At 37.2% G+C, this 27,500-nt stretch overlaps 1 protein-coding gene and 1 long non-coding RNA gene across 3 annotated transcripts in view; one reads left to right on the top strand and one right to left on the bottom strand.

Moving 5' to 3' along the window:
* The window catches only part of LOC147844525 (uncharacterized), a 23,692-nt gene extending 10,732 nt beyond the window's left edge, over nucleotides 1-12,960 (bottom strand). Inside the window, exon 1 of the long non-coding RNA XR_015492139.1 lies at nucleotides 12,761-12,960. This is a non-coding gene — a long non-coding RNA (uncharacterized LOC147844525). The remainder of the gene's footprint in view (nucleotides 1-12,760) is intronic.
* ephb4a (eph receptor B4a) overlaps nucleotides 1-27,500 on the top strand; it is an 89,579-nt gene that overhangs the window by 3,412 nt on the left and 58,667 nt on the right.

Raw genomic sequence — 27,500 nt, 5'->3', positions numbered from 1 at the left:
TGATGAGTGTCAGAAATCCTGTAGTTTACGCTCTCAAGGCGATTTAAATCCGCCTTTTCGGGCTGAGGAGGAGATCCGTTTATGGTGTTTGGATTACTTTAATGTACTGGTCACGAATAAGATTTTGATTTGCTTCATTAATTGATATGCAGGCTAGCTCTAGCCTCGTTTGTTTTGTGTGTAAAATGAACACTCTTGGATTGAGATCTTCATGTTTGGCGTCTCGAATGTGACAGTAGAACTAAGCAGTTGGTTTTAAGTTGTTGTTTTTTGGTCACTCTTACTTTTGAAGTGCAAGTTCACCCAAAACTGAAAATTGTCATTATTTAGGCTACTCACAGCCCTCTTGTTTTACTCTGACTTTCTTTCTTCTGTTAAATTTATATATATATATATATATATATATATATATTTTTTTTATATATATATTTATATATATATATATATATATATATATATATATATATATATATATATATATATATTTTAATATATATATATATATATTTTTTATTTATATATATATATATATATATATATATATTTTTTTTATATATATATATATATATATATATATATATATATATATACATATTTTTATATATATATATATATATATATATATATATATTATTTTTTTATATATATATATATATATATATATATATATATATATATATATATATATATATATATATATATATATATATATATATATATATATATATATATATATATATATATATATATATTTATATATATATATATATATATATATATATATACATACAGATGAAGTTAGAAATATTAGCGCCCCTGTTTATTTTTTTTCCCCAATTTCTGTTCTGTTCTGGGAAGATTGTTTCAGCACATTAAGCATAATAGTTTTAAAAACTTATTTCTAATAACTGATTTATTTTATCTTTTCCATGATGACAGTAAATAATATTTTACTAGATATTTTTTAAAACACATCTATATAGTTTTAAGTGACATTAAAAGGCTTAACTAGGTTAATATGTTGAACTAGGCAGGTTAGGGTAATTAGTCAAGTTATTGTATAACGATGGTTTGTTCTGTAGATTATCGAAGAAAAAAGCTTAAAGGGGCTAATAATTTTGTCCCAAAAATAGTTTTTAAAAATTTAATAACTGCTTTTAATCTAGCCGAAATAAAACAAATAAGACTTTCTCCAGAAGAAAAAATATTATCAGGCATACTGTGAATATTTCATTGCTCTGTTAAAAATAATATGGGAAATATTTAAAAAAGAAAATAAAAATCAAAAAGGGGCTAATAATTCTGACTTTATATATATATATATATATATATATATATATATATATAGGGCTTTTACAATGTAGATTGTGTCGAAGCAGCTTAGATGTTCTAGTGAATTGAAACTAGTGTGGAACCCTGATTATACGGTGATAATTTAACTTCTGTTGCTGAATACTGTTCAACTCATATGTATGAATCATACGCCAATATTTAATTTGTATACTTGCTCTGTTATACCTATTTAACTTTGCTTGTCGTGTTGTATTTTATGCTCATACAAGCATCTGTTGAAATTGTATTCATATCGCAATATTTATCACAGTAAAAGAAAATATTGCAGTTTTTTTCCAATATCGTGCAGCTCTAGTCCTTAAACTAGTGTTCCAGAAAAAACTTAAAATAACAGCCATTAAATTGCTGACATTTACTGTAAAATAACACAGTAAATTACATAAATTTATAGAAGTTTATCGAAAATTTACTTTTAAGGAAACTTCTGTAGTTTAAAGTCTGTTATTGTACAGTAAATGTTTGTAATTTAGCAGTCGTTGTTTAACGTTTTTGTTCGGCAGCTAGGCTGCAGACGTAAACGTAAAATAACGACTGCTACAGACTGTACAGACATTTACTGTACAATAACGGACTTTAAAACGTAAAATAATGGATTTTTTTTACAGTGTAGTCAACAAGTTGAAAAAGTTGTGTTGTTGGAAAGCTGTGACTGTTTTAAGGCCCAATTGTCTATTTTAATTAATTAGTTGTCGTCACGAATGTGTCATATTTGTGTGTGTTAATTTCAGCCCTTGTTTTCTTTCAGTAAAACGCTAAATTCGATATGTTCTGCTTCACAAACTGTACTTAATAATTCTCTGAGTCGGGTGTGGGGCTGGTTGGGTTACTTTGGCGGTTGTAAAGACTAATATGGTGAAGTCAGTAACAGAAGCGGCAGGGGGGAGATTGGATTTGATTCTGTAGTAACTCAAACCCCTGCGTGAGATTAAACTAATGCCAGATCTGTGAGGATCACTGCACTGATCTCTAATTCCCTTTGTGAGGAAATATCAGCTATAAAGAGAGAGAGGTAACAATGGCTTTCATGTGAGGTCAGAGCTCAGGAACTCTTCTGTCTTCCGTCTTCTGTTGTAGCCTGGAGCAAAAAAAAGAGAGAGAGAGAGCTTATCCATTTCACCTTCTGTCACTTATTCACTTATTTCTCACTCATCTCCTTTCTCTGTCATGCACATATTAATTCACTCTCTTAGTCATGGATCGGCTATGTTTGGAATTAAATACTAGCACACTGTTTGACGTACGCTACTGTTTCTGTAAACATTCTGCAATGACTTTTCAAGCTTATCGCATGGCCACACTACAAGCAACAGTTGTTTCCCTTTTTAATCCAATTTTTGAAACCCCACTCATGTATCGCGGTTGATTTTTCCATCTGTTTCAAACGATAAAAGAGCAGGCCATCTTGGTAATAAATGCAAACCAGAAACCTGATTACTGTGCACTGTGTTCATACTGCAATAATAGCTTGAATGGTAGCTTGCTATATGGTCGTGTGCCATTCTGAACATGAATGCTAAGTGGCACGGTGTGGGTGTTATAAATATGAAAATGAGATGACATGCAGCCAGACAGATACGACTGCAATGCAGGACTTGGACATTTAGAAAGTAGTCGGTTAAAGGGATAGGCAAAAAAATAAATAAAAGTACCCATTATTTAAGCTTTCTGATGTTTCTTCTGTCAGACGAATCCCAGTTGGAGTGGTTTTATATATATATATATATATATATATATATATATATATATATATATATATATATATATATATATATTATATATATATTTTATTATTTTTTTTCCTGGCTCTTCCATGCTTTCCAATAGTTTTGGATAGTGACTTTTATTTTGAAGCTTCAAAAGTGAAAATTACCCCATAATTTAAGCTTTCCGACCTTTTTCTGTCTCACCAACCCAGTCGGAGTAGTTTTAGGTTTTTTTCCTGGCTCTTCCACGCTGTATAAGGGTGTTATATATTTATTTTTAAGCTTCCAAAAGTTCAGTGAATCCATTGTAAAACTAATACCAGAAGTTTATGATTTAATTAATGTGAACTAATTCTGCTTTAAAACACACCAATCTGCTTTATAAGACATGCTTTAACCCCCCCCTGGCTTATCCGCTTGTTAAGTGGTGACGTGTTTGTGACGCATGTATACTGTTTCCGGGTCCAAGCCGCCGTTCATTTGAGTGGAGAAATCATTGGTTTATGATCACGTTTTATTCCTATCACACAAGTTAATTTTACATAAAGTCATAGTGTACACAACAATCTCTGGGCTTGCTGCATAACAAATACCAAAAATTTAGCAATTTATTAAAACAATGAATCACTTTCTGGCCATCGGATATTAGGCATGGACATATATACTGCCATCGTGATTTTCGAAAGTATTAAATCGCTTTGTAAACGTTTATTATTACCATTTCATGAATCTCCCCATTCAGTTGAATAGAGCGCTTGGACCCGGAAGCCGCTCCGCGTGACGTCACACTTAACAAGCGGATAGGTTATTTTTACGGTGTGTTTTTGGAAGCTTCAAAATAAAAGTCACCATCCAACGTCATTATACAGCATGGAAAAGCCAGAATTAAAATTTAAAACCTCTCATGATAATTACCCTATAATTTAAGCGTTCCCACTTTTATTCTGTCAGATGAACCCAGTAGGAGTAACTTTACATTTTCCCCCTGGCTTTTTCATGCTGTATAATGGTGAGGGATAGTAGATCGAAACGTCCTGTCAGACAAACCCAGTCTAAGTAGTTTTAGATTTTTTTCGGGTCTTCATGCTGTATAATTCCAGTGGTTGGTTCAAAAATATAAATTGTCCCATAATTTATGCTTTTCGACTTTTCTTCTGTTAGACGAATCCAGTTGGAGTAGTTTTAGATTTTTTTCTGGCTCTTCCATGCTTTACAATAGTGTTGGATAGTGACTTTTATTTTGAAGCTTCAAAAATGAAAATTATCCCATTATTTAAGCTTTCGACTTTTCTTCTATCAGACGAATCCCAGTCGGAGTAGTTTTAGATTTTTTTCTGGCTCTTCCATGCTGTATAATGGTGTTAGATAGTGACTTTTATTTTGAATATTCCAAAAGTTCAGTGAATCCATTGTAAAACTGATGCCAGAAGTTTATGATTTAATAGATGAGAAGTATTTCTGCTTAAAAACACACCAATCTGCTTTATAAGACATGCTTTAACCCTCTCCTGGTTTATAGGTTATTTTTACGGTGTGTTTTTGGAAGCTTCAAAATAAAAGTCACCATCCAACGTCATTATACAGCATGGAAAAGCCAGAATTAAAATTTAAAACTTCACATGATAATTACCCTATAATTTAAGCGTTCCCACTTTTATTCTGTCAGATGAACCCAGAAGGAGTTACTTTACATTTTCCCCCTGGCTTTTTAATGCTGTATAATGGTGAGGGATAGTAGATCGAAACGTCCTGTCAGACAAACCCAGTCTAAGTAGTTTTAGATTTTTTTTCGGGTCTTCATGCTGTATAATTCCAGTGATTGGTTCAAAAATATAAATTGTCCCATAATTTATGCTTCTCGACTTTTCTTCTGTTAGACGAATCCAGTTGGAGTAGTTTTAGAATTTTTTCTGGCTCTTCCATGCTTTACAATATTGTTGGATAGGGACTTTTATTTTGAAGCTTCAAAAATGAAAATTATCCCTTTATTTAAGCTTTCGACTTTTCTTCTATCAGACGAATCCCAGTCGGAGTAGTTTTAGATTTTTTTCTGGCTCTTCCATGCTGTATAATGGTGTTAGATAGTGACTTTTATTTTGAATATTCCAAAAGTTCAGTGAATCCATTGTAAAACTGATGCCAGAAGTTTATGATTTAATAGATGAGAAGTATTTCTGCTTAAAAACACACCAATCTGCTTTATAAGACATGCTTTAACCCTCTCCTGGTTTATAGGTTATTTTTACGGTGTGTTTTTGGAAGCTTCAAAATAAAAGTCACCATCCAACGTCATTATACAGCATGGAAAAGCCAGAATTAAAATTTAAAACCTCTCATGATAATTACCCTATAATTTAAGCGTTCCCACTTTTATTCTGTCAGATGAACCCAGTAGGAGTAGCTTTACATTTCCCCCCTGGCTTTTTCATGCTGTATAATGGTGAGGGATAGTAGATCGAAACGTCCTGTCAGACAAACCCAGTCTAAGTAGTTTTAGATTTTTTTTCGGGTCTTCATGCTGTATAATTCCAGTGGTTGGTTCAAAAATATGAATTATTCCATAATTTATGCTTTTCGACTTTTCTTCTGTTAGACGAATCCAGTTGGAGTAGTTTTAGATTTTTTCTGGCTCTTCCATGCTGTATAATGGTGTTAGATAGTGACTTTTATTTTGAATCTTCTAAAAGTTCAGTGAATCCATTGTAAAACTAATGCAGGAAGTTTATCATTTAATATATTAACAATATTACGGCTTAAAACACATCAATCTGCTTCATAAGACATGTGCTAACCACCTCCTGGCTCATAGGTTATTTTTACGGTGTGTTTTTGGAAACTTCAAAATAAAAGTAACTTCCCAACACCATTATACAGCATGGAAAAGCCAGGATAAAACGTAAAACCTCTCCAGCTGTGTCAGACAGAACAAAGTCATATAAAAAGATCATGACCAGAGTGCTAATTTTCCTTTTAGGTGAACTCATCCTTTAAGTTTGTTTCATAACAAAATATTTCTTGAGTTGCTTCATTCATTTCTTTGTAATTGTTTGTGAAATTTACTAGCAATTTCTGAAGTCAAACTTGTTTCCACACCAATTTTTCTCAGCGTAGTGATGCAGAAAATCTGTATTGATACGGGGTGCTTTTTTATCCTTTTCTCTTCGTTTTTTGGTTCACTTGTTCTTTGTGGCGTGCTGAAGTTTCCTCTACTCCGCTCCGGCTGCAGAAATGCACATCCCACTCCAGAAATCCTATTAAATGGAACTGATTTTTATAAGACAGGGATTTGCATTTAAAGCAGCGCTCTCCTCTCTCCCCCGCTCTTCTCTCTCTCTTTGGCTGTTAATCCTGTGATTAGCCGCTTGAAGATTTAAACTGCAGCTCTGCGTCTCATCTCTAATCATCAATCCAGCACCTTTACTCTCTACAGAGTTACCACAGTATATTTGTCTCAAACCCAAGACAGTTTCCTGCATGTGTGTATATATATATTTAATGTATATGCTATTCCTGCATGTGTGTGTATACATATGTATCGTATACATACATGGGCTGGGCAAAAATCACCTTTAGATATAATCTCATGCTGATAATGATATATATCAGTGGTTCTCAACCGGTGGGGCCCCATAACGTCATATGAAAGCAGTGTCTCATTTTCAATCGTGAGGTGATGGTAAATTTGGTGATGGTCAGTTGTCAGATCTCTTGGCTCAGGTCAGGTTGTGTGATGTATGTTGCTGAACTGTATTCAAATGTAAAAACCCCACATTTTGAAATGTAACTGCAGTCTGTCCATTTAGTTTATTTGTGTGTGCTGCGCTAATAGACTTTAAAAAACGGTGCTCATTTGTTTGATTCCTCCTTGAGAAGCTGCACAAGCCTCAAAAGTTTAAGGTCCTTGCACCTTGACTGAGTCCGAAACGGTCATATTCGTTTTTGGTGGCTCTCAATTGTCAAAAACACCCCTCAAAATGTTTGCTACGGATGAGAAAAATTCAGAAAATCGAACCATCTGAATGCATTTTCATGACGATGGATCAATCCATCCATCCATCCATCCATCAATCCAGTAATCTTGTTATCCATCCATTCATCCATCCATCCATCCATCCATCCATATAGTTATCCATCCATCCATCCATCCATCTTGTCATCCATCCATCCATCCATCCATCCATCCATCCATCCATCCAACTATCTATCTTGTCATCCATCCATCCATCCATCCATCCATCCAATGATCTTGTCATCCATCAATCCAGTAATCTTGTAATCCATCCATCCATCAATCCATCTTGTTATCCATCCATCCATCCATCCATCCATCCATCCATCCATATAGTTATCCATCCATCCATCCATCCATCTTGTCATCCATCCATCCATCCATCCATCCATCCATCCATCCAACTATCTATCTTGTCATCCATCCATCCATCCATCCATCCATCCAATGATCTTGTCATCCATCAATCCAGTAATCTTGTTATCCATCCATCCATCCATCCATCCATCCATCCATCCGTCTTGCAATCCATCCATCCATCCATCCATCCATCCATCCATCCATCCATCCATCCATCCATCCATCTATCTATCTTGTCATCCATCCATCCATCCATCCAATAATCTTGTCATCCATCCATCCATCCAGTAATATTGTTATCCATCCATCCATCCATCTTGTTATCTATCCATCCATCCTTCCATCTTGTAATCCATCCATCCATCCATCCATCCATCCATCCAGTAATCTTGTTATCCATCCATCCATCCATCCATCTTGTTATCTATTTATCCATCCATCCATCAATCCATCCATCTTGTTATTTATTTATCCATCCATCCATCAATCCATCTTGTTATCCATCCATCCATCCATCCATCCATCCATCCATCTATCTATCTTGTTATCCATCCATACTTTCATCCTGTTATCCATCCATCCATCTAGTTATCCATCCAACCATCTATCTATCTTGTCATCCATCCATCCGTCCATCCAGTTATCCATGCATCCATCCATCCATCCATGCAAGGTGGTGTTTGGGGAGGTTTTGGGGGGCCCAGCTTGCAAAAGGTTGAGAACCCCTGATATATATCATGATATAGTGCCGTCCATTTATTAATTTTCCTTCAGCTTAGTTCCTTATTTATCAGGGGTCACCACAGCGGAATGAACCGCCAACTATTCCCGCATACATTTTATGTAGCGGATGCCCTTCCAGCCGCAACCCAGTACTGGAACAAAATCATACACTCATACACGATGGCCAATTAAGTTCATTCCATTCACCTACAGCACATGTGTTTGGACTGTGGGGAAAACCTGGAGCACCTGGAGGAAACCCAAACACTGGGAGAACATGTAAACTCCACACAGAAATGCCAACTGACCCAGCCGGGACTCGAACCCGTGACCTTCTAGCTGTGAGGGACAGTGCTAACCACTGAGCCACCATGCCACCCCTACAATAAATATATATCATCATAATGCACAGCTCTGATATACATGCACGGCGGCTCTCATGTGGAAGGAATCCTTTTTTTCAGCGTTTGCTCTTTCATGTGTGTGTTTTGTGTTGGAGCGTGTGGTCTGCATTGGCCCCGGTTGCTGATCCAAACACTGTGCAGATTGATAGGATGATAACAGCGCTCAAGCAGCTCTTGTTGGGATTGGACTCGCTCTCGCTCTCCCGCTTTCATGTCTCTTCAGCCAGTGCATCAGTGTCAATACCGCCCTGATGGATGAGGGGCTGACAGCCTAAGAGTCTCTCGTTTTATCTCTCTTTTTTCCCTCTCTGTCTCCATCATTCCCTCCTACACACCTCTAAAAGCGGTCGAGAATCGCCATTTAGCATGAGAGATTGACCTTTGACCCTACAGAGGCAGACACAATCAGTGCGGTAGAGGGATAGAAGTGATCGGGTGATAATGTAGTGGGTCATTGCTGTAAGTGGACAGGCGTTTGTTTGGTGGTGGTGGTGACATGTTTCATAATAGAACTGTAAATCAGAGTTTCTGCCGGATTTTAAAATGTTTTAAATTTCAGAAAGTAAATTTTAGGTCTTAAAAAAGGTCTTAAATTTACTGAAATATTGTCTTGTAAGTCTTAAATCCGAGTCTTAATCTTCCTCTCAACAAACTCTATTTAAAAAGCAGGGAAAATTAGTATTGAACACATCATGTTTTTTCCTGGGCAGAGACGAATTAACCAATGGGCATCATGGGCACAGGTTCAGGGGACCGTGCGCACTTTGGACCCCTGCAAAAAATGCAGATTTTTGAGTGCTTATTTAGGCTTAAGTGCAAATAGCACTCGTCATTGGAATAAGCTAGTTAAGTGATTGACAACCATCACCATTTGATTGACAGAGGCAACATAACTAAAGAGTGCAACAGATAGCAGTGTGAGTGGCGTAGCTCATAAAGCACATGGCAAGATCTTTTGACACGATCGATCATGAACCGGTTAAAATCCAGCCTCTGATTAACACATTTTTTTTTCCTCCACTAAATATCAGATTTTGCCTACTCTTTATCACGAGGAAGACAAGCAGAAATCGTTAAAAAGTGTGTGTATTATGGAGGACATAGAACTGGATTGGAGAGGTGTTATGTCCAAATCATGTGCATTATAAGTTTGTAGTTATACATTAAAAATACCCATAAATATATATTTTTAGTACTGCTTCAGTGGACTTGAGCAAATATATTAAAATCCATTAACTTTTACTATAGTTTAATTAGTATATATGTTTTCAAAGTGCTTTAAATGCTTGTTTAAATGCTTTTAATATAAGTTAAATCTTTGTAGACTATAAATATATGTACTGTATATCATTTATTTTAAAAATGAGAGCAATTATAGATTCATTTTATTTAAGAAATGTAAATAATTATTTATTACTTTTTTATTTTTATTTTATTTTTTTAATATTTAATTTTTTTTTTTATATTTATATTATTACTTATTTTTTATTTCAACTATAGGGGTTGCGGTTAGGTAGGGGGCTTACAAAACATTGTGCCCAGGGGCCTCTGAATTCTTAATCCGGGCCTGTTCCTGGGAATAATGTTTCTAAAGGAGCTGTTGACATGGAATTGAACCAGCTATTGATAAAAACCCAAACAATACAAACATAAAAATATAAAACAAAACAAAGAAATCTGAATTATGAGTTCTGTAATAACAATGAAATGACAAGGAGAAAGTGCTGACCTACTGAAATGTATTTAATACTTTATATAAAAGGTTATTTTGGTGCTTAAAGACGCCTCTCATATGGAGAATGAAGTCACATGCATTGCTCAGGTGTGAGTTTCTCACAGACTTCAACAGAGTGTAAAAGTCTTGATGGTTCTGTGGGTCTCTGTGGGTTAAATCTGAGCTTTATTTTGTATTTTCTATTGGATTTAGGTCAGGTGATTGGTTGGGCCATTCGACAGCTTGGTTTTCTTTCTCTGAAAGCATCTGAGAGTCTCCTTGGCTGTGTTTTGGATCATTGTCTTGCTTTAATGTCCACCCTGGTTTCATCTTCATCCTCCTGCTAATGTAGATGTTGGACTGAAGCAGCGGATATTCATTTACACTGAGGAAACTACTGAGAGATTTCAGCTGCTGTCTGGGCTTTCGCTGCCTTTCTACAGCTCACTTTCTTTGTGTGTTTAATGGTCTTAAAAAGTCTTAAATTTGACTTTGTGAAACCAGCAGAAACCCTGTGTAAAAGAAAGGTTTTGAAAGTGGCATGATCATATAATCCAACCAATTACAACTTGTCTCAATCTATCAACAGTTGTCCCGAGATTGATTCCAAAAAAGCCTAAAGAGCCGTTTAGAGGCCCTGATTGGATTCTTGGCAACTGTCACACACACTGCAAAAATGTTATGTTCTTAAATGATTTCTTACAGGCTTTGTTTTCAGCAAATATAGTTAAAAAAGGATATCATCCACTAAGTAGTGTGTAATCAGATTAGTTTTTTGGAGAAACCTGAATTACTTTTGTTCTTATGTTATTGGAAAATGTTTTAATCTTGTTTTGTAGCAGTTAGATGTGTTGCAAAGACTAACGTTGTCTCTCTAATTAGTTCTGCCTCAAGTCAACACATCAAGTTCTTCAAAAGTAACCCTTTAGAAGGTTTTCTTCACAACAAGACCTTAGAAGAAGGTGGTCTTTAAACTTGTTCGGTCAACCCGACTAACAACTATGCAAGTTTGGGCCTTCTGCTCATGGGCTCATAAATTGTGTAATTATCTGCACTCTGAGATGAGGAATGTTTAATTTCTTAACGTTTTTAAATCATCCCTTAAAACCTACTTTATTAGGGTATCTTTTGTGCCATTTTAGATATATAATATGCAACATATGCTGATGCAATATATATCTCCCATACATAAAAACTAGTGCTGTCAATCGATTAAAAAAAATTAACTAATTAATCGCACTTCTAAAAAAAAAATTAATCGCGAACCCATGCGTGAGAAACAGGCGTGACTCTCGGCTATTTTGACGAATACACACCTACATTACACAGAGCCCCACATGGAAGATTGGGATTGGGTCAGCCCAATGTCAATAAAGAAAAGAACCAATGGGCTGCAGATTATGTCACACAGGCGCTCTGTCTGGAAAAGAAACATCTTACTTACAGAGCGTGACAGCTCACACAGCACCGTCAGTCATTGAGGCAGAAAGACATGACAGTCTGCTGAGTGTATAAGAAGAAGATGATCAGACCAGTCCAAAAAGTACGTCGAAACAGCGGTAAACTGCCCAGCGTCTGCCCTGGCCACAACAGGAAAAAAACTACGTTAATTGCGTTAATTATTTCAAATTAATCGCATGCGTTAACACGTTAATTTTGACAGCGCTAATAAAAACCAATTCTAGGAACACTTAAGCTGATTGTGCAACATCTCTATCTCTATTGGAGGTGTCTGTGTCAGTATGGTTAAAAACACTCTAGTATTTGCTATAAATTACATTAAAATAAAAAAACGTGGACAGCACCCTCTAGTGGATTTGTCATCTGAAACGTGCAATTAAACGTACCCGGAGCAATGCATTTTATGTTTTGCAAAAAAACTAAGCATATAATACCAGTCAGCATGTGCTGTATTTTTAAGTTAGGGGTGTAAACAACAGTTTTTGTTCAAGCTTGGGTCATCATTAGGGTTAAAACTGTGAACGTTTAAAAGTAATGTGTTCCTGAATCAACAAAGGACTTGTCCTACTTGGATAATCACATCTATTTGCCAGAGAGTCAGATGCTGCACTGTTTGTTGTTTTCACCCTCAGGAGTTTGCCATTTTGAAACTCATTCCCTTCCTCTCTTTTTAATCTGCTAGAGATACTTCACAACAAATTAACCGCTGCTTCTGGTATCAGTTGATTGCGCGGCAATGGAGCTCATGAAATATACCAGCGCAACACGCTCGGCTTGTGACATTTGATAGTACAGCAAAAAAAAGAGTTTGTTTATTGATCAGGCGCTCATTCAAAGACATCCATACCCATACAGTTCTTACTGTTCATACAAAAGCTCAATGTTAGCTTTAAGGCAGGGGTGTCCAAACTCATTCCTGGAGGGCTGGTGTCCTGCAGATTTTAGCTCCAACTTGCCTCAACACACCTGCAAGGATGTTTCTAGAAAGCCTAGTAAGAGCATGATTAGCTAGGCGAGGTGTGTCTGAGGCCACATTTACACTATTGCGTTTTAGTTTGAAAAGTTTTGCTTGGGTTACGCCATCCGTCCACGAGTTTTTGAGTTTTGGAAACGCTGGAGAGGCCGTTTTCATTCTGAAACGCTGCTGCTCCGTCTCAGTGTGGATGAGGAAAAACAGAGACATCTGAAAACGGAGGCGGGGCTGCTGAGATTCGCTACCTGATTGGGGCTTTTGTTTCATTGCGTATTCTTCTCTTATTCATCAAGCCCCTATCACATGACTATAACACATGGCTTTAATGCTACCAGAAGACAACAGACCAGCCTTCACTGTAAACATGGACACAGAAACGGGAGCGTTGTTTGCACTATTGTCTGTTTTAGGCGCCATTGTGCAGTTATTCATTTGTTACATTTAGTAACAACTCGACCTCGTCGTTTGTCCACAAAAATACCTCTCTTGCTTTCTTTGCCATCACGTTTATTGTTCAACCGGCGTTTGTTGACTAACAATACCAAAATGCCGAGCAAGACACATGCTTCCTGTTTATACTACAACGCGCATGCCCAGAGTGAACACGTGATATACGTTTTTGGTAGCATAGTGTGGACAGAGATATGTTCAGAAGCGCTTGGTGAAACACTAGTGTGGACGCGGATTGTTTTTGATCTAAAACGCCATTTTAAAACTAAAACGCACTAGTGTAAACGGGGTCTGATTGGGGTTGGAACTAAACTTTGCAGGACCCCGGCCCTCCAGGACCGAGTTTGGACATGCCTGCTTTAGGGGATAGTTTACCCAGAACTGAATATCCTGTCATTATTTAGTCACCGTTCGCTTGTTCAAAGCCCATCTGAGTTTCTTTATTCTGCTAAACACTGAGGTTGATGAACCAGGAAAGCTCCCTGTGGGTTCGCAAAGTATGCTTAAACGAGAATAAACACCGTTTATTTACAGTGTACGAGAGTGAACACCAAAATAACCCGAAAAACCGTGCAAAGTAACAAAATAACTAAAAAACAAAAGAACTAATGAACAGCAAACAAACTATATATGGACAATCATGCTAATATACACAGAAAGGTCACAAATTGCTTACAGCACCACAGTAGCTCGCTCGCTCGCCAAGTTAACTGACCCTTATGCTGAGTTCAGACTGCATGATTTTCAAAGTAGTCATGCCACAGATGTTTTCACACTGCATGACTATCTGGGCTAGCGTTTCGTCGCTGCTTTGTTTACACTGCAAGATGGATCGGCGACAGGGACTTTCACATTGCATGACTTTACTATAGGAAGAATCGCCGACAACTTCGTCCAAACTACGTCTCACAGCCAAAAACACGTCATATATCTTTTGTTATTAACTACATAATGAGAAAGAAGCCTTTAATGGGGTAGAACATGTACATGTTTGCTCACCTGGGTTTAAAGGGAATTAGCCATTTCTCCTCAACGTTGATAATAAACTAATTTCTTTCTGTATGAAATGTCAAACAGACACAGTTGCCCCTGAGTCCTGTCAAACATCCACTAGTTTTTCCTCCATTTCGTGGGTCCAAATAAACCGAAAAAGAGCGCTTTTAACTTTTCGCCCAGCCTCCCGCAGGCCTGCAGCAGGTATACACACACGCAAGTGAATGCCGCTCTCTCATTGGCTGTAGGCGATGGCTGATGTTATTTTCAGTCAAAACTCAATTCACACGGCGTGATTTGAATCGCCGACAGCTCCAGATATTTAGCATGCCAAATATCTCGCAGGCATCTGCGACTCATCGGCGATTCTCTCAGATCGCGTCTTTGATAGTTCATACTGTGTGATTGTCACTCACGTGCACGAGCAGCGATTTGCCTGTGATTTCAGGCATTTGTTGGCGATTTCTCAAAACCTGTCGGCGAGCCAAAATCTGGGCTAAAATCACGCAGTCTGAACTAGGCATAAATTGACGTACGTGGCGAATTACTGGACAAACTGCTTGTAATAATGAGAAATCCATCCATACGAAGGCAACATATCGCCCCCGTAGTGTTCGTTTTAAAGACAAAATGCAGTCATACGTACTTCTGGCTACATCATTCGCAATCTCCAGAAATATCACCACCTCTCCTTATAGATACAAAGAGACGTCTTGACAATTTCGAATTCGTTTTTTTTTTATCATACAAACATCAGCAAACCTACAAACCAGTCATGCTACGCAGGAAGTTTCATGACCAAACAAACAGAGCCGTGTGTTTCCAAGTAAAGATGCATAAACATTTCCACTAATCTCGCCATACATCACGTTATACATTTCAAACACAGCACCGTCTGAAACATGTGTTAGTTCTTCCATTAGGGCCCCTGTGTGAGATCTCTGTTATCCCAAAAATGAGCCTCATTCTGTGCCTTGCTCTCCCCCACTCGCCCCCCGTTGTTGACTGCACATTCAAAGCCATTCGTCTTCTCTGCAGTTCACAGCACGTGCCTCCTGCTTCTGCGCTTTTTTTTCTTCGTCTTGTACCTGCGCAACCCCCTCTGATTTCCTTCCAGTGCAACCATGCAGCTTGTGTTTTGTACGAATGCTAATTAAACCGGACACTTCAGCCAAGACCAATGCTCTTTCATTGATAATTAGATTTTTGAGATTGAATTTTTTTGTCTAGTGGAAAACACCCATAATGCACATTTAAGTGTCTGTTTAATTTGCATTTGTTCTATCTGCATCTGTGGATGACAATTACAGTGCTTATCTACAGTTGAAAGCAAAAGTTTACATACACTGTATAAAAAGGCACATACCATTTAAAAAAAGATGTTAATGTGACTAAACTGTTTCTCTTTTAGGTAAGTTAGGATTATTAAATTTGTTTCTGTTCTGCTTAAGGGCAGAATAATGAGCTATTTTTTGAGAAATTGTTATAACTTTTCTTGAAAGTCAAGTTTACATACAGTAAGATTATTCTGCCTCTGAAAAAGCTCAGATGATGGTGTCGAGGTTTTGGAAGTTTCTGATTGGCTAATTGACAACATTTGAATTGGAGGCACAACTGTAGAATAGTATTGAAGGAAAACCTCAGACACACTGCTTCCTTGTGTGACAACATGGGAAAATCAACAAGCCAGAATCAACGACAAAGCCAGATTACAATTGGCTAAACTACACTGGGAAAAAGAATAATTGTTGGAGACATGTCCTGTGGTCTGATGGAGCTAAGATTGAACTGTTTGGCTATAATGACCAGTGTTACACTTGGAGGACAAAGGGGAAAGCGTACAAGCCTAGAAACACCACCCCAACTGTGAAGTATGGGGGCGGCAGCATCATGTTGTGGGGCTGTTTTGCTGCAGGAGGGACTGGTCCACTTCACAGCATAGATGGCATCATGAAGAAAGAACATTATGTAGAAATACTGAAGCAACATCTCAAGACATCAGCCAGGAAATTAAAACTTGGCCACAAATGAGTCTTCCAAACAGACCATGATCCTGAGCATACTGCCAAATTAGTTCAAATGTGTTTTAGGGACAACAGAGTGAATGTTTTGGAGTGGCCATCACAAAGCCCTGATCTCAATCCTATAGAAAATTTGTGGGCAGAGTTGAAAAAGCTTGTGCAAGCAAGACAGCCAACAAATCTGACTTAGTTACACCAATTCTGTCAGGAGGAATGGGCCAAAATTCCTGCAAACTATTGTGAGAAGCTTGTGGAAGGTGACCCAAAACATTTGACCAAAGTTATACAGTTTAAAAGCAAAGATAAAAAACTACCAAGGAAATGTGTGTAAACTTTTGACTGTGGAGAAATTAATAAAAAATTCTCCAAAAAAAAAAAAAATGCTCTCATTATTCTGGAATTTGGCGAATGTAAATCATTTAGGTAATTTCAATGAACCTAAAATAGTAAAGGTTTAGTATGATTTACCATCAGACATAAAAAAAAGGTTATGTTTCTTTTTTAGAGTGTATGTAAACGTCTGGTTTCACCTGTATATGGGCAGTTTTGTCAGAATGATGAATGATGTCAAAAAATGTTTTCAAAAAATTTACATTTGCAGTACATAAACAAAACTGAACTCCTCACAGTCTTAAGGTATGGAACGAAGTGATTTGCTTTCCATTTAATGCAAACAAAGTGCTGCAAGCAAATTTTGGTTTTAACAAACATGACTTAGAATCAGGAATTAAAAAAATAATATCAAGAAATATAAAATAGAATAAGGATGCGGTAGCGCAGTGGGTAGCACTGTCGCCTCACACCAAGAAGGTCGCTGGTTTAAGCCCCGGCTGAGTCAGTTGGCATTTCTCTGAATTGGGCAAGCTAAATTGTCCTTAGTGTGTGTGTGAATGGGAGTGTATGGGTGTTTCCCAGTGATGGGATGCGGCTGGAAGGGCATCAGCTGCATAAAACATATGCTAGATAAGTTGGCGATTCATTCCACTGTGGTGACCCCAGATAAGTAAAGAGGCTAAGCCCAAGGAAATTAAATGAATGAATATCACAGAACCTTTAAAGTAATGCAGCTACATTTCGGATTCGTTCAGATAATTGTGTTTGACTAGTTTGGGTGACGTTTTGGGAAATACTCTTGGCCTGTTTTGGTCGTCTACTCCACTAATGTTATATAAGCTTAAAATATATATATCCGGTTGCTTTTTTATAACGGATAAAATCTCCCACTTGAACTAAAACATAAACACACATTTATTTAGCTGAATGATTGCATGCCCGAAATCTCGGAAGATATCATGACCATTTAATTAAAACCAAACATCTGATTTTATGAATTGTTTTTACAAATTAGGACGTCCCCACGGGGGGGGAGGTTTCATCACATCCAGCTCACCTCAGGGACAATCTGTCCCCGATGTAAAGCTAAATAAACACACACTCGCCTGAACGAGGAGTATCAGAATTCACGCAAGCTGTACTATAACGTGTTTCCACGAGTGTGAGATTATACATTTGTTCTGATCTTCAGTTGGAAATGGAGAGATCGGGAAAAAAAGGAGATGAAGGAAACAAAAGATTGAAAGAGGAGAGTCACGCAGAGAGTGTATTATGTATCAGATATCTGCTGGGGTTATGCTGGGCCAGGGCGTGCGTGCATGTGTGTGTGTGTGTGTAACAGACAAGAACAGTCTGCTTTCTCTATTCACACACCGATCAAACCAGCACGGCTTCTGGCTCCCACTGACACTTACTCAATGAGTGTGTATGTGTGTGTGTGTTGGAGTGGCTATGATTAAGGGTCAGTTTTTGTGCGTGTGTGTGTGTCGTGTGAGCAGCCATATGGGGATATAATGATAATAAAAGCTGTGATGGTAGCTGATGGCCTGCACATCAATAGAGCTCAAGAGTTCAACAGATTGCAAAGGAAGTCCACGGATACGCTCGGAATGAAATATTAGCTTTCAACATGTGCGGTGTCAGTGTATAGTAGGGTAGCGCTGAAAGATCTAGTTTGATACTGAAAATCCTGGATGCATTTGGTCAAAAACCCGAAACCATATATATATATTTATCATATTATTAGACAGTTTTTCAATTTAAATAATCTGTAAATTTCACCCAATACCTTAAATTATACTTATTTTTAACAACACAAGATGAATAAACATGTCGAGGGGCTTAATTTTACTAGCATAGCTATGACAGCAGAAACATGGAAATGTTATATTTTGGACTGGTTTTTTAAGGATGCATGATATATCGGCAGACATATCGATATCGGCCGATAAATGCTATTTTTAATGTTTTCTTTAATGGTCGGATAACAAAATTAGGTCAATATATGTGTTTTTTTGCCTTAGGTAATGTCATATTTTGAGCCATTTTTTTTAGGGATGCATGACATATCGGCAGACATATCAATATCGGCCAATAAATGTTATTTTTTTACCATTTTCTTTATTAGTCAGATAACAAAATTAGGTCAGTGTATAGTTTTTTTGTCTTAAGTTATGTCATATTTTAAGCCTTTTTTTTTTGCTGCGTAAAAACTTGCTGGATAAGTTGGCGGTTCATTCCGCTGCGGCGACCCCGGATTAATAAAGGGACTAAGCCGACAAGAAAATGAATGAATGAATATAAGAAAGTTGGCCATAGGAATGAATAGCTAATTAATAAAGTAAATTTGAAAGCTGAAGTAGGTAAAATAATAAATTATTCGCTGTATGTTTTTGCCTTTTGTTTCTGCAATCATGCAGACTTTTATTTATATTTATTGGTCTATATATGGGCAGCACAGTGGTTAGCACCGTCGCCTCGCAGCAAGAAGGTCGCTGGTTCGAGCCCTGCTGAGCTAATTGGCATATATATATATATATATATATATATATATATATATATATATATATATATATATATATATATTAGGGATGTAATATAGTAAATGTAGTATAGGTATTGTAAATTTAGAATTTATTGTAAAGAATTATTGTAAAAAATAACATTTTTTTTCGATATTACCGTAGTCGCATGACTCGATAAAACTATAGGTCTTCTGAGAAAATTTGCTCAGGCGAATGAAGCGAACGGGAGGTAGCGGAAACTACAATTCCCATCAGCCCATGCGTGCCCATAATCCCTTGCGGTCTGTTAAGACAATGCACAACGTTACCCACTGCTGTCAACCTGGGCCAAGTCATATCTCTCTGTCCCAGAAACCTCAGTCCCAAATGAGAGGGTTTTTTTTTCTGTTGCAGGGGACATTGTAAATACCCAGAGATACCAGCTTTTACCAGATTATATTTATATGATAATTTTCCTTTAAACCCATCTCTATCTAAGTGAGTGAGTGATTAAATGTTGAATGTGATGAGTTTTCAACAATACTAAATTGAAACTTTATTTTTTTACAAGGTTTAATATTTTCTTGTTATTAAAATTGAAGTTCCTGTTTCAAAGCTTACAGATAGATGGCTAATTTGTATGTCATTGACACTTTTGGCACTTTTTTTGGGTATTTTCATAAGTTTTGTTTTTTCCTGTAAATGATTCAATAAATACCGTCCCGTGACATTCATACCGAGGTATTACCGTACCGTGAAATTCTGATACCGTTACATCCCTATATATATATATATATATATATATATATATATATATATATATATATATATATATATATATAATTAAATGTGTTTAAAATCTAAATATACAAATGCAAGTAAAAAAAAAACAAGGAGATAATGCAAAAAAAAAAAAAGAAAGAAAAACAAATCAAGTTTTGAACTTTGAGCTGTATTAGACTGATCACATCTTATTTCACATTAATTAAAAACAAAAAATGTGAAAAAATATATAAGGAACCAGTGATGCTAACTTTTGCATTGACCTAAATACAAAAAAAAAAATTCCTGCACTCCATTAAATACTGAAGTTTGCCACACCACAGTAACGCAATGACAAGTTCAATGTGTACAGTGCCTTGAACCATGCGCTTTCAGTGTACAAGGCAAACATTTGCATTCAGCCGCTCAGAGTATGTTTCCAGCCTTTGTGTCCAAAAGCAAACACTTTCTCTCTTTGTCATTTTCTCCCAACAGCAACACAAGTACAAACACTGTCTAATGTGGGTTTGCTCATAGGCTGTCTGCTAGGAAACCAATCCGCATTCAAAGATGCGTCAGCCTCAATGAAGTATGCAATCAAGTCGGGATGAGAGAAGTATTGTTCATTTGTTTAGCATGGACTTAGCAGCGGCCTACTTTCCTTTCACGTGTCCCTGTCCAACGAAGCTAAAGAAACAGAAGCAAATCATTTCTCATGGTGGTCTTTTCGCAGACACAATGCTGTGTTTTCATTAGACAGCTTGAGAAGTTGGCTTTTGTTTGTGCAAGCTGCAGATGTTTCATCACTTTCGGTGAGTTTGACAGGTCGGCTTAGCTGATTATGTTGTGAAAGGTTTGTGTTTTGATTTTCTGAAATCCTCACTGGTTGCTCTTTTAAAACTCAGTAGATGTTTTTCTTGTCTAGTGCATTAGTTTGACTAGTGTTGTGTTTCTTAAAGGGACAGTGCACTCAAAAATGAATTCATTCTGTCTTAATTTACTCACACAGCACTTTTTAAAAACCCATTTGAGCTGTTGAACACAAAAGAAAACATTTTGAAAAATGCCTCTAGCTGTCACCCATTGATTTCAATTGTATTTTTCCCTGCTATGGAAGTCAATGGGTGCCAGCAACCAACATTCTTCAAAATATCTTCTTTTGTGTTTAATGGAGAGAAAAAAAGAAAATCTTAAAGGTTTAAAACCACATGAGCAAGAGTAAATGAGGAGGACGTGTTCATTTTTGAGTGAACTAACCCTTTAACAAATTTTGTAATAGTGTAAAAGTACATGTTTTGTTCTGAAGTACGTTTTAAGCCAGGGGTTCTCCACCTTTTTCACTTCGGGGCCCACATATATATATATATATATATATATATATATATATATATATATATATATATATATATATATATATATATATATATATATATATTAGAGGTGTGAACCTATACTGGTCTCACGGTTCGGTTCAGTTACGATTATCATGCCTTCAATTCGATATCTCGGTGCATCACGGTGCATTGACGATGCTTTCCATATACAACGTTATATTTTAGGGGGGAGGCTATAACATGCTGTCTGTATAAACACAGACTCACAGCACCACACTGTATCTCATTCTAACACATACACAAACATAGACAGCACCTAACAAACAAACACACACACACACACACACTTTAGCCCTCGCAACAGGGAGAGCTCGCGCTGAGCGGAGCAGAAAAACATTAAAAAAAAAAAAATCGGGAAAAAAAGCACTTTTCCGACGGTCCCTTACTGAGAGCTCCTATCAGCGCGAGCTCTCACGGCTAAACACATATTGCGAGGGCTTAAACGGAGTAGTGCTCGTAATGTCGAGCGGAAAAAAAAGAAAGACAGCTGTGAAGTATAACCAGCTTTGTCTTTTTGTAGGAAACACACTTTAGATCTTTTTAGGGTAAGAGGTTTTTGAGTTATTCCTGTCTATAACTGAATGTGTGTCAGTAATATCGAAAACAAAACCAACTGAACTGCGCTCATTTCTGGCGCCTCCCTGGATATACAGCGCCCTTAGCATTTGCCTATGGTGCCTATGCCACGGGCCGGCCCTGAGTTGGCTGAGTGTTGTAAATACTCGCGCTCACCTCCCTCGCGACAGAGAGCATAGGAGATAAATGACGTCAGTACATAATAACCGGTTATGATTATTACTGAACCGATACCGAATTGTCCGCGTCTGCATCACGGTGCACCGAAGAAACAATTAATTTTGACACCCCTAATATATATATATATATATATATATATATATATATATATATATATATATATATATATATATATATATATATATTAGTGCTGTCAAAATTAGTGCATTAACGCATGCAATTAATTTGAAATATTTAACGCATAAAAAAATTAACACAATTAACGCAGTTGCCGTTTTTTTTTTCCTATTGTGGTCGACGTGTGTTCACCATGCAAAGAAATATGGATGAGACCAAGGAAGCACTTTTTTAAGGCAAGTGTTCGGCTGCACATCCATGATGCCAATCTCCTGTTCCATCACATCTCAAAGGTGCTCTATTGAATTGAGATCTGGTGACTGTGGAGGCCATTTGAGTACAGTGAACTCATTTTCATGTTTAAGAAACCAGTCTGAGATGATTCATGCTAACAAAGTGCATTATCCTGCTGGAAGTAGCCATCAGAAGACGGGCACACTGTGGTCATAAAAAAACCAAGTAGATCAGCAGTTTCTGAAATACTCAGATCAGCCAGTCTGGCACCAACAACCATGCCACGTTCAAAGTCACTTAAATCACCTTTTTTCACCATTCTGATGCTCCTAAATGCATTGAGTTGCTGCCCTGTGATTGGCTGATTAGAAATTTGTGTTGACGAGCAGTTGGACAGGTGTACCTAATAAAGTGGCCGGTGAGTGTGTGTGTGTGTGTGTATATATATATGTATATATATATATATATATATATATATATATATATATATATATATATATATATATATATATATATACACATACATATATATACATATATATATATATATATATATATATATATATATATATATATATATATATATATATATATATATATATATAACTATATTTCAAAGACAGCACAATCACAAAATTACATTTAAAGATATACTTAAGTCGCATTTAATTTTAATTGCGTTTAATTTGGATTTAATTGCACATAAGTGACTGAAAACATCACACTGTTGTCTTTGCACCTTAATGCGTCTTAAATACTTCTTTTGAAAAGTATGCTAAAGTGTACTTATTTTCAGTGATATCTATGCAAAACTTGAAGCCCAAGAAAAACTTGTGGGCACGGCTTAATTTAACGAATCATTTATATTATGATTTACAAGCCTTTCGCTTGGCGGTATTGTAAACTTAGATGACTCCAGTCATTTGAGGAGCTAAATAACTCATCCCACTGGAGGAAAGATGCTTATTTTCTTTGGATGAACATATTGCAACACGTACAGCGAGTGCAGGAATGTTTACTGAGCAAGTAAATACTATTCATTCTGATCCCCCTGTTGACTGTAATACCGGCTAATCGTTTAGACAGCGATTTCTGCTAATGCGTAGTTTTGTACAGGCATCTGCAGTCCAGGTGTGCTTCAGTAATAAACGATTAGACGCACAAACACACTGTCACGCTACAGTGCTCTTATTAAATGCTCATCTCTCGTCACTATCTGTTCATCTCCATCCATCTCTTTCTAATCCCTGCTTTCCCTTTCATCTCCCCTCTGCCACTCTTTCTCCTTGGCCTCTTTTTTTTCCACTCCCTTTCCATTTTTTTTTTCCGTCACTCCCCCTTCTCTCTCTCAGTAATTGGCACTGTCTCTTTTCCTTAATTAAAGTGAAAGACTAATTGTAGCCCAGTGCTGGTCTTCTGTCATTTACCTTTGAGAGAAAGTGAGGATGTGTCTATAATTAAAGAGGTTTTTGGAGGGCACACAGGAAACACTCAAGGCATGATATCCAGCTCAAGGTCACGTAGCACAGTGTGTGTGTGTGTGTGTTTTATAATCGAGAATTCCTCTTCCCTAAATAGCCGAACTGTTTCTCCAAGACAGGTATGAGATTTAGGTCTACGTTTACGGTGTAGCCCAAAATGGACTTTTTTTCGTTCACATTTACTCAACATGTTTTAAAGGGTACCTATTATGTCTCTTTTTACAAGATGTCAAATAACTCTGGGACGTCCCCAGAGTGTGTGTGTGTGTGAAGTTTCAGCTCAAAATATTGCACAAATAATGCTTTAAACTCTTTGAAACTGCCCCTTTTAGGTTTTGATCCAATTTGGGGTGTTTTGGTGACTGTCGCTTTAAATTCAAATGAGATTGTGGTCTCTTTAAAAAGAGGGCGGGGCTATAAATGCCTGTGTGTCAGCATAGTGGCAGATTCAAAACTAATGGTGAACGGCTGCTACTCACTCAGGGCTGTTTATGGTAATGAAGGAGAGATAGTCATTAGTGGGCGGGGCTTTCCCCCTCTAATGACATGTACAAAGGGAGAATGTCAATCAAAGTGTGTCTGCAGTCCTTATCAAGTTTGAGTATTTTATCAATACATTTTTACCATTGGAGCTTGGCTATATTCACACACTTTTACCAAACAACTGTGTGTTAACCCCTTATAAAAGTGATTGTCGCATAATAGGTCCCCTTTAAACCATATTTGCAGAAATAGCTATAAATGGTTTATTTCATAGCAGTATTTGGCACTGCCACCTTATTAGTCAACAGTAGGGAAGTCTCTATGTATGACTTGCTGTGTGTGTAAAATGAGTTTTGGTTGTAATTTTGCTTATGAACTATCGTATGTAAATAAGAAACAAGAATTTTGATTTCATGTCAGTATTAATCTTCCCCCCAAACATGTACTATGCATGTGTTTACATGAGCACAACAATGACGCCATTTTAAAAACTTTTCAGATGTATGCATTATGCAGATCTATGTTGTCTGGGAGGCGACGCAGTGGCGCAGTAGGTAGTGCTGTCGCCTCACAGCCAGATGGTCGCTGGTTCAAGCCTCAGCTCAGTTGGTGTTTCTGTGTGGAGTTTGCATGTTCTCCCTGCATTCGCGTGGGTTTCCTTCAGGTGCTGCGGTTTCCCCCACAGTCCAAAGACATGCGGTACAGGTGAATTGGGTTGGCTAAATTGCCCGTAGTGTATAAGTATGAGTTTGTGTGTGGATGTTTCCCAGAGATGGGTTGCATCTGGAAGGGCATCCGCTGCGTAAAAACTTGCTGGATAAGTTGGCGGTTCATTCCGCTGTGGCGACCCCGGAATAAATAAAGGGACTAAGCCGACAAGAAAATAAATGAATGAATGAATGAATGTCATCTGGGAATAACATACCTTTGAATGTCATGAGTAAGTAATCCAGACCGCCGTGTAATAAAGGTAAATAACGACTAGAAACAGGTGTGTAGAACTAATTAGCGACTAAAGAGACCGTGGTCACACTAGAGTTTGAGCTTGCAAAATTCTGTCGTACGGTGTTGCGAAAAGGGGCGGGATTAAACAAGATGATTAGACATTTAAAAGAGCAAGCGATTGGTCCATATTTTAGGTTTCTGTACAGAGAGGTCATGTTTTAATCTTTTATTGGTCTTTCGCAATCTTGTGATTTCGCAGGTCAGAGTTCACCAAGCTTGAACTTCACAACGCAGCGAACTGCGAAAATTGTCGCACAAGCTTGCATTTCTAGTCTGCTACATTTGCTTGCGTATGAATGGAAGTCTATGGGGCGAAAAATGCAGTGTGACCGCGACTTAAATAAAAACTTAAACCTAGGGTTGTAACAATATACCGGTATGACGGTCTACCACGATTTGAACGTGCACGATTATCATACCATGAACAATTGCATATCAACGATTTTAACCCTTAAAGACCGAGACAGCCGCCCGCGGCTAAAAATAAGTATTGCTCTTAAATGTTTAATAACTTTTGATCCGCTGATCCGATTCATACAATTCAAAGATTGGCATAAAGAAGAGAATCTCAGCTTTCCAGTGCTGTAACATAGTACATTCGCGGACTTTCAGAGGCTCCGGAATCAGTGCGGTTACGTCATCAAAATTTGACAACGCTGATTTGACAAAGAAACGCTCGTCACTGTGTCTCCGGACAAACCAGACATGATACATTGATGCATTGTCCCTCCTCCATGCCCAGATTGGTTCAAACTCGCTATATCACAACCAATAAGCATAGGTTTCGCTTTTGTTTGTGGACCAACACTGAGCTTTTTGAACAACACGGAATGAGAGATAGGCATACAATTATGCGCGGCTAAATAAAACGCAAAAAAAAAGTTTTGCATAATTCTCATACTAAGTACTTTTGCATGCACAGCAGCACAGAAACATGACAAAACAGTGACACAGCAAAGACGAACTGCTGCTCTTGTTGTTTTCAAAAGACGCAAATGAAGGTGCAGCTGTTTGTCTGCATTGCCGACAACCATATCCAAATCCATATCCACAGACAACCATATCCATGCTGGCACATAAAACCTAAGGATGTTCCATATTGAATCTAGTTTCGTTATGTAACTATTTATAGTATAGTAAATATTTATATCTATTTTTTTACTGAGGATTTGCACCATGTTTATTTGGACTTTATTTGGACTTTGACACATTATTTATTATTTTCTTATTTTTTTTATTTGTTCATTGTAAGTGGTGTTGTTTATAGTAACTGAAAATATATTATCTGGAAAAAGTTAAATTTGCTTCACTGTTCTATTATTTTGTAACATTTGTAACATACCGTATACCGCGAAACCGTCAAACCGTGGTATTGTTTTAGAATATTATCATACCGTAAAAAATTCATACCGTTACAACCCTACTTAAACCTTAACTGAGCAAAACGTGACCTTGGTGTACTTTTCCACTACATCTCTTGAGCTGTGAAAAGCGACCCCTGAGCAATACAGTTTCCTCCGAGCCGCTATGTTTTCTAGACACACACTCATACAGAAAACAGCCACACAGACAAACACTCATGCTTGACTCTAGGGGTGAGAAACAAAACGAGATGCACAAACACACACGCCTTGACTCGCCAACATGCTCAGACACAAATACACCGCCACGTTTGCCTTTAATTCATATAATAAATGTCAGGAGAGGTAAGACACTCACTGCATTTCAAAATGTTTGGAGTCAATACTTTTTTATTGATTTATTTCGTAAGCAAGGATGCATTCAGTTTGTTACAAATGAGTAGTTATGAATATTAATTAGTGCAACATTAGCAGTGATAACATATTTAAAGCAAATCAGCAGTTTAGAATGATTTCTGAGGATCACATGGCTATTAACGATGCTGAAAATGTAGCTTTGAGTCATTTAAAGTCATTTAAAAATATAATTTCGAGGTGGCATGGTGGCTCAGTGATTAGCACTGTCACATCACAACAAGAAGGTTGCTGGTTCAAGTCCCGGCTGGGCCAGTTGGCATTTCAGTGTGGAGTTTGCATGTTCTCACCGTGATAGTGTGGGTTTTGTCCGGGTGCTCCGGTTTCCCCCACAGGCCAAACGCATGCGCTATATAGGTGAATTGATCAAACTAAATTGGCCGTAGTGTAGGATTTGTATGAAGACAATATATTAATGTCCTTCAAAAATCTTATTGCAAAATTTATAATACCTCAAAATCATTTTTTTTTAAAATATTTACAGCTAATAAG

Source organism: Danio rerio, chromosome 5, assembly GCF_052040795.2.
Source record: "Danio rerio strain M-AB ecotype USA chromosome 5, GRCz13ab, whole genome shotgun sequence".
NCBI classification, from domain to species: domain Eukaryota; kingdom Metazoa; phylum Chordata; class Actinopteri; order Cypriniformes; family Danionidae; genus Danio; species Danio rerio.
The sequence above is the reverse complement of the archived record's forward strand: the minus strand, read 5'-3'. Positions and strand labels throughout refer to the sequence as shown.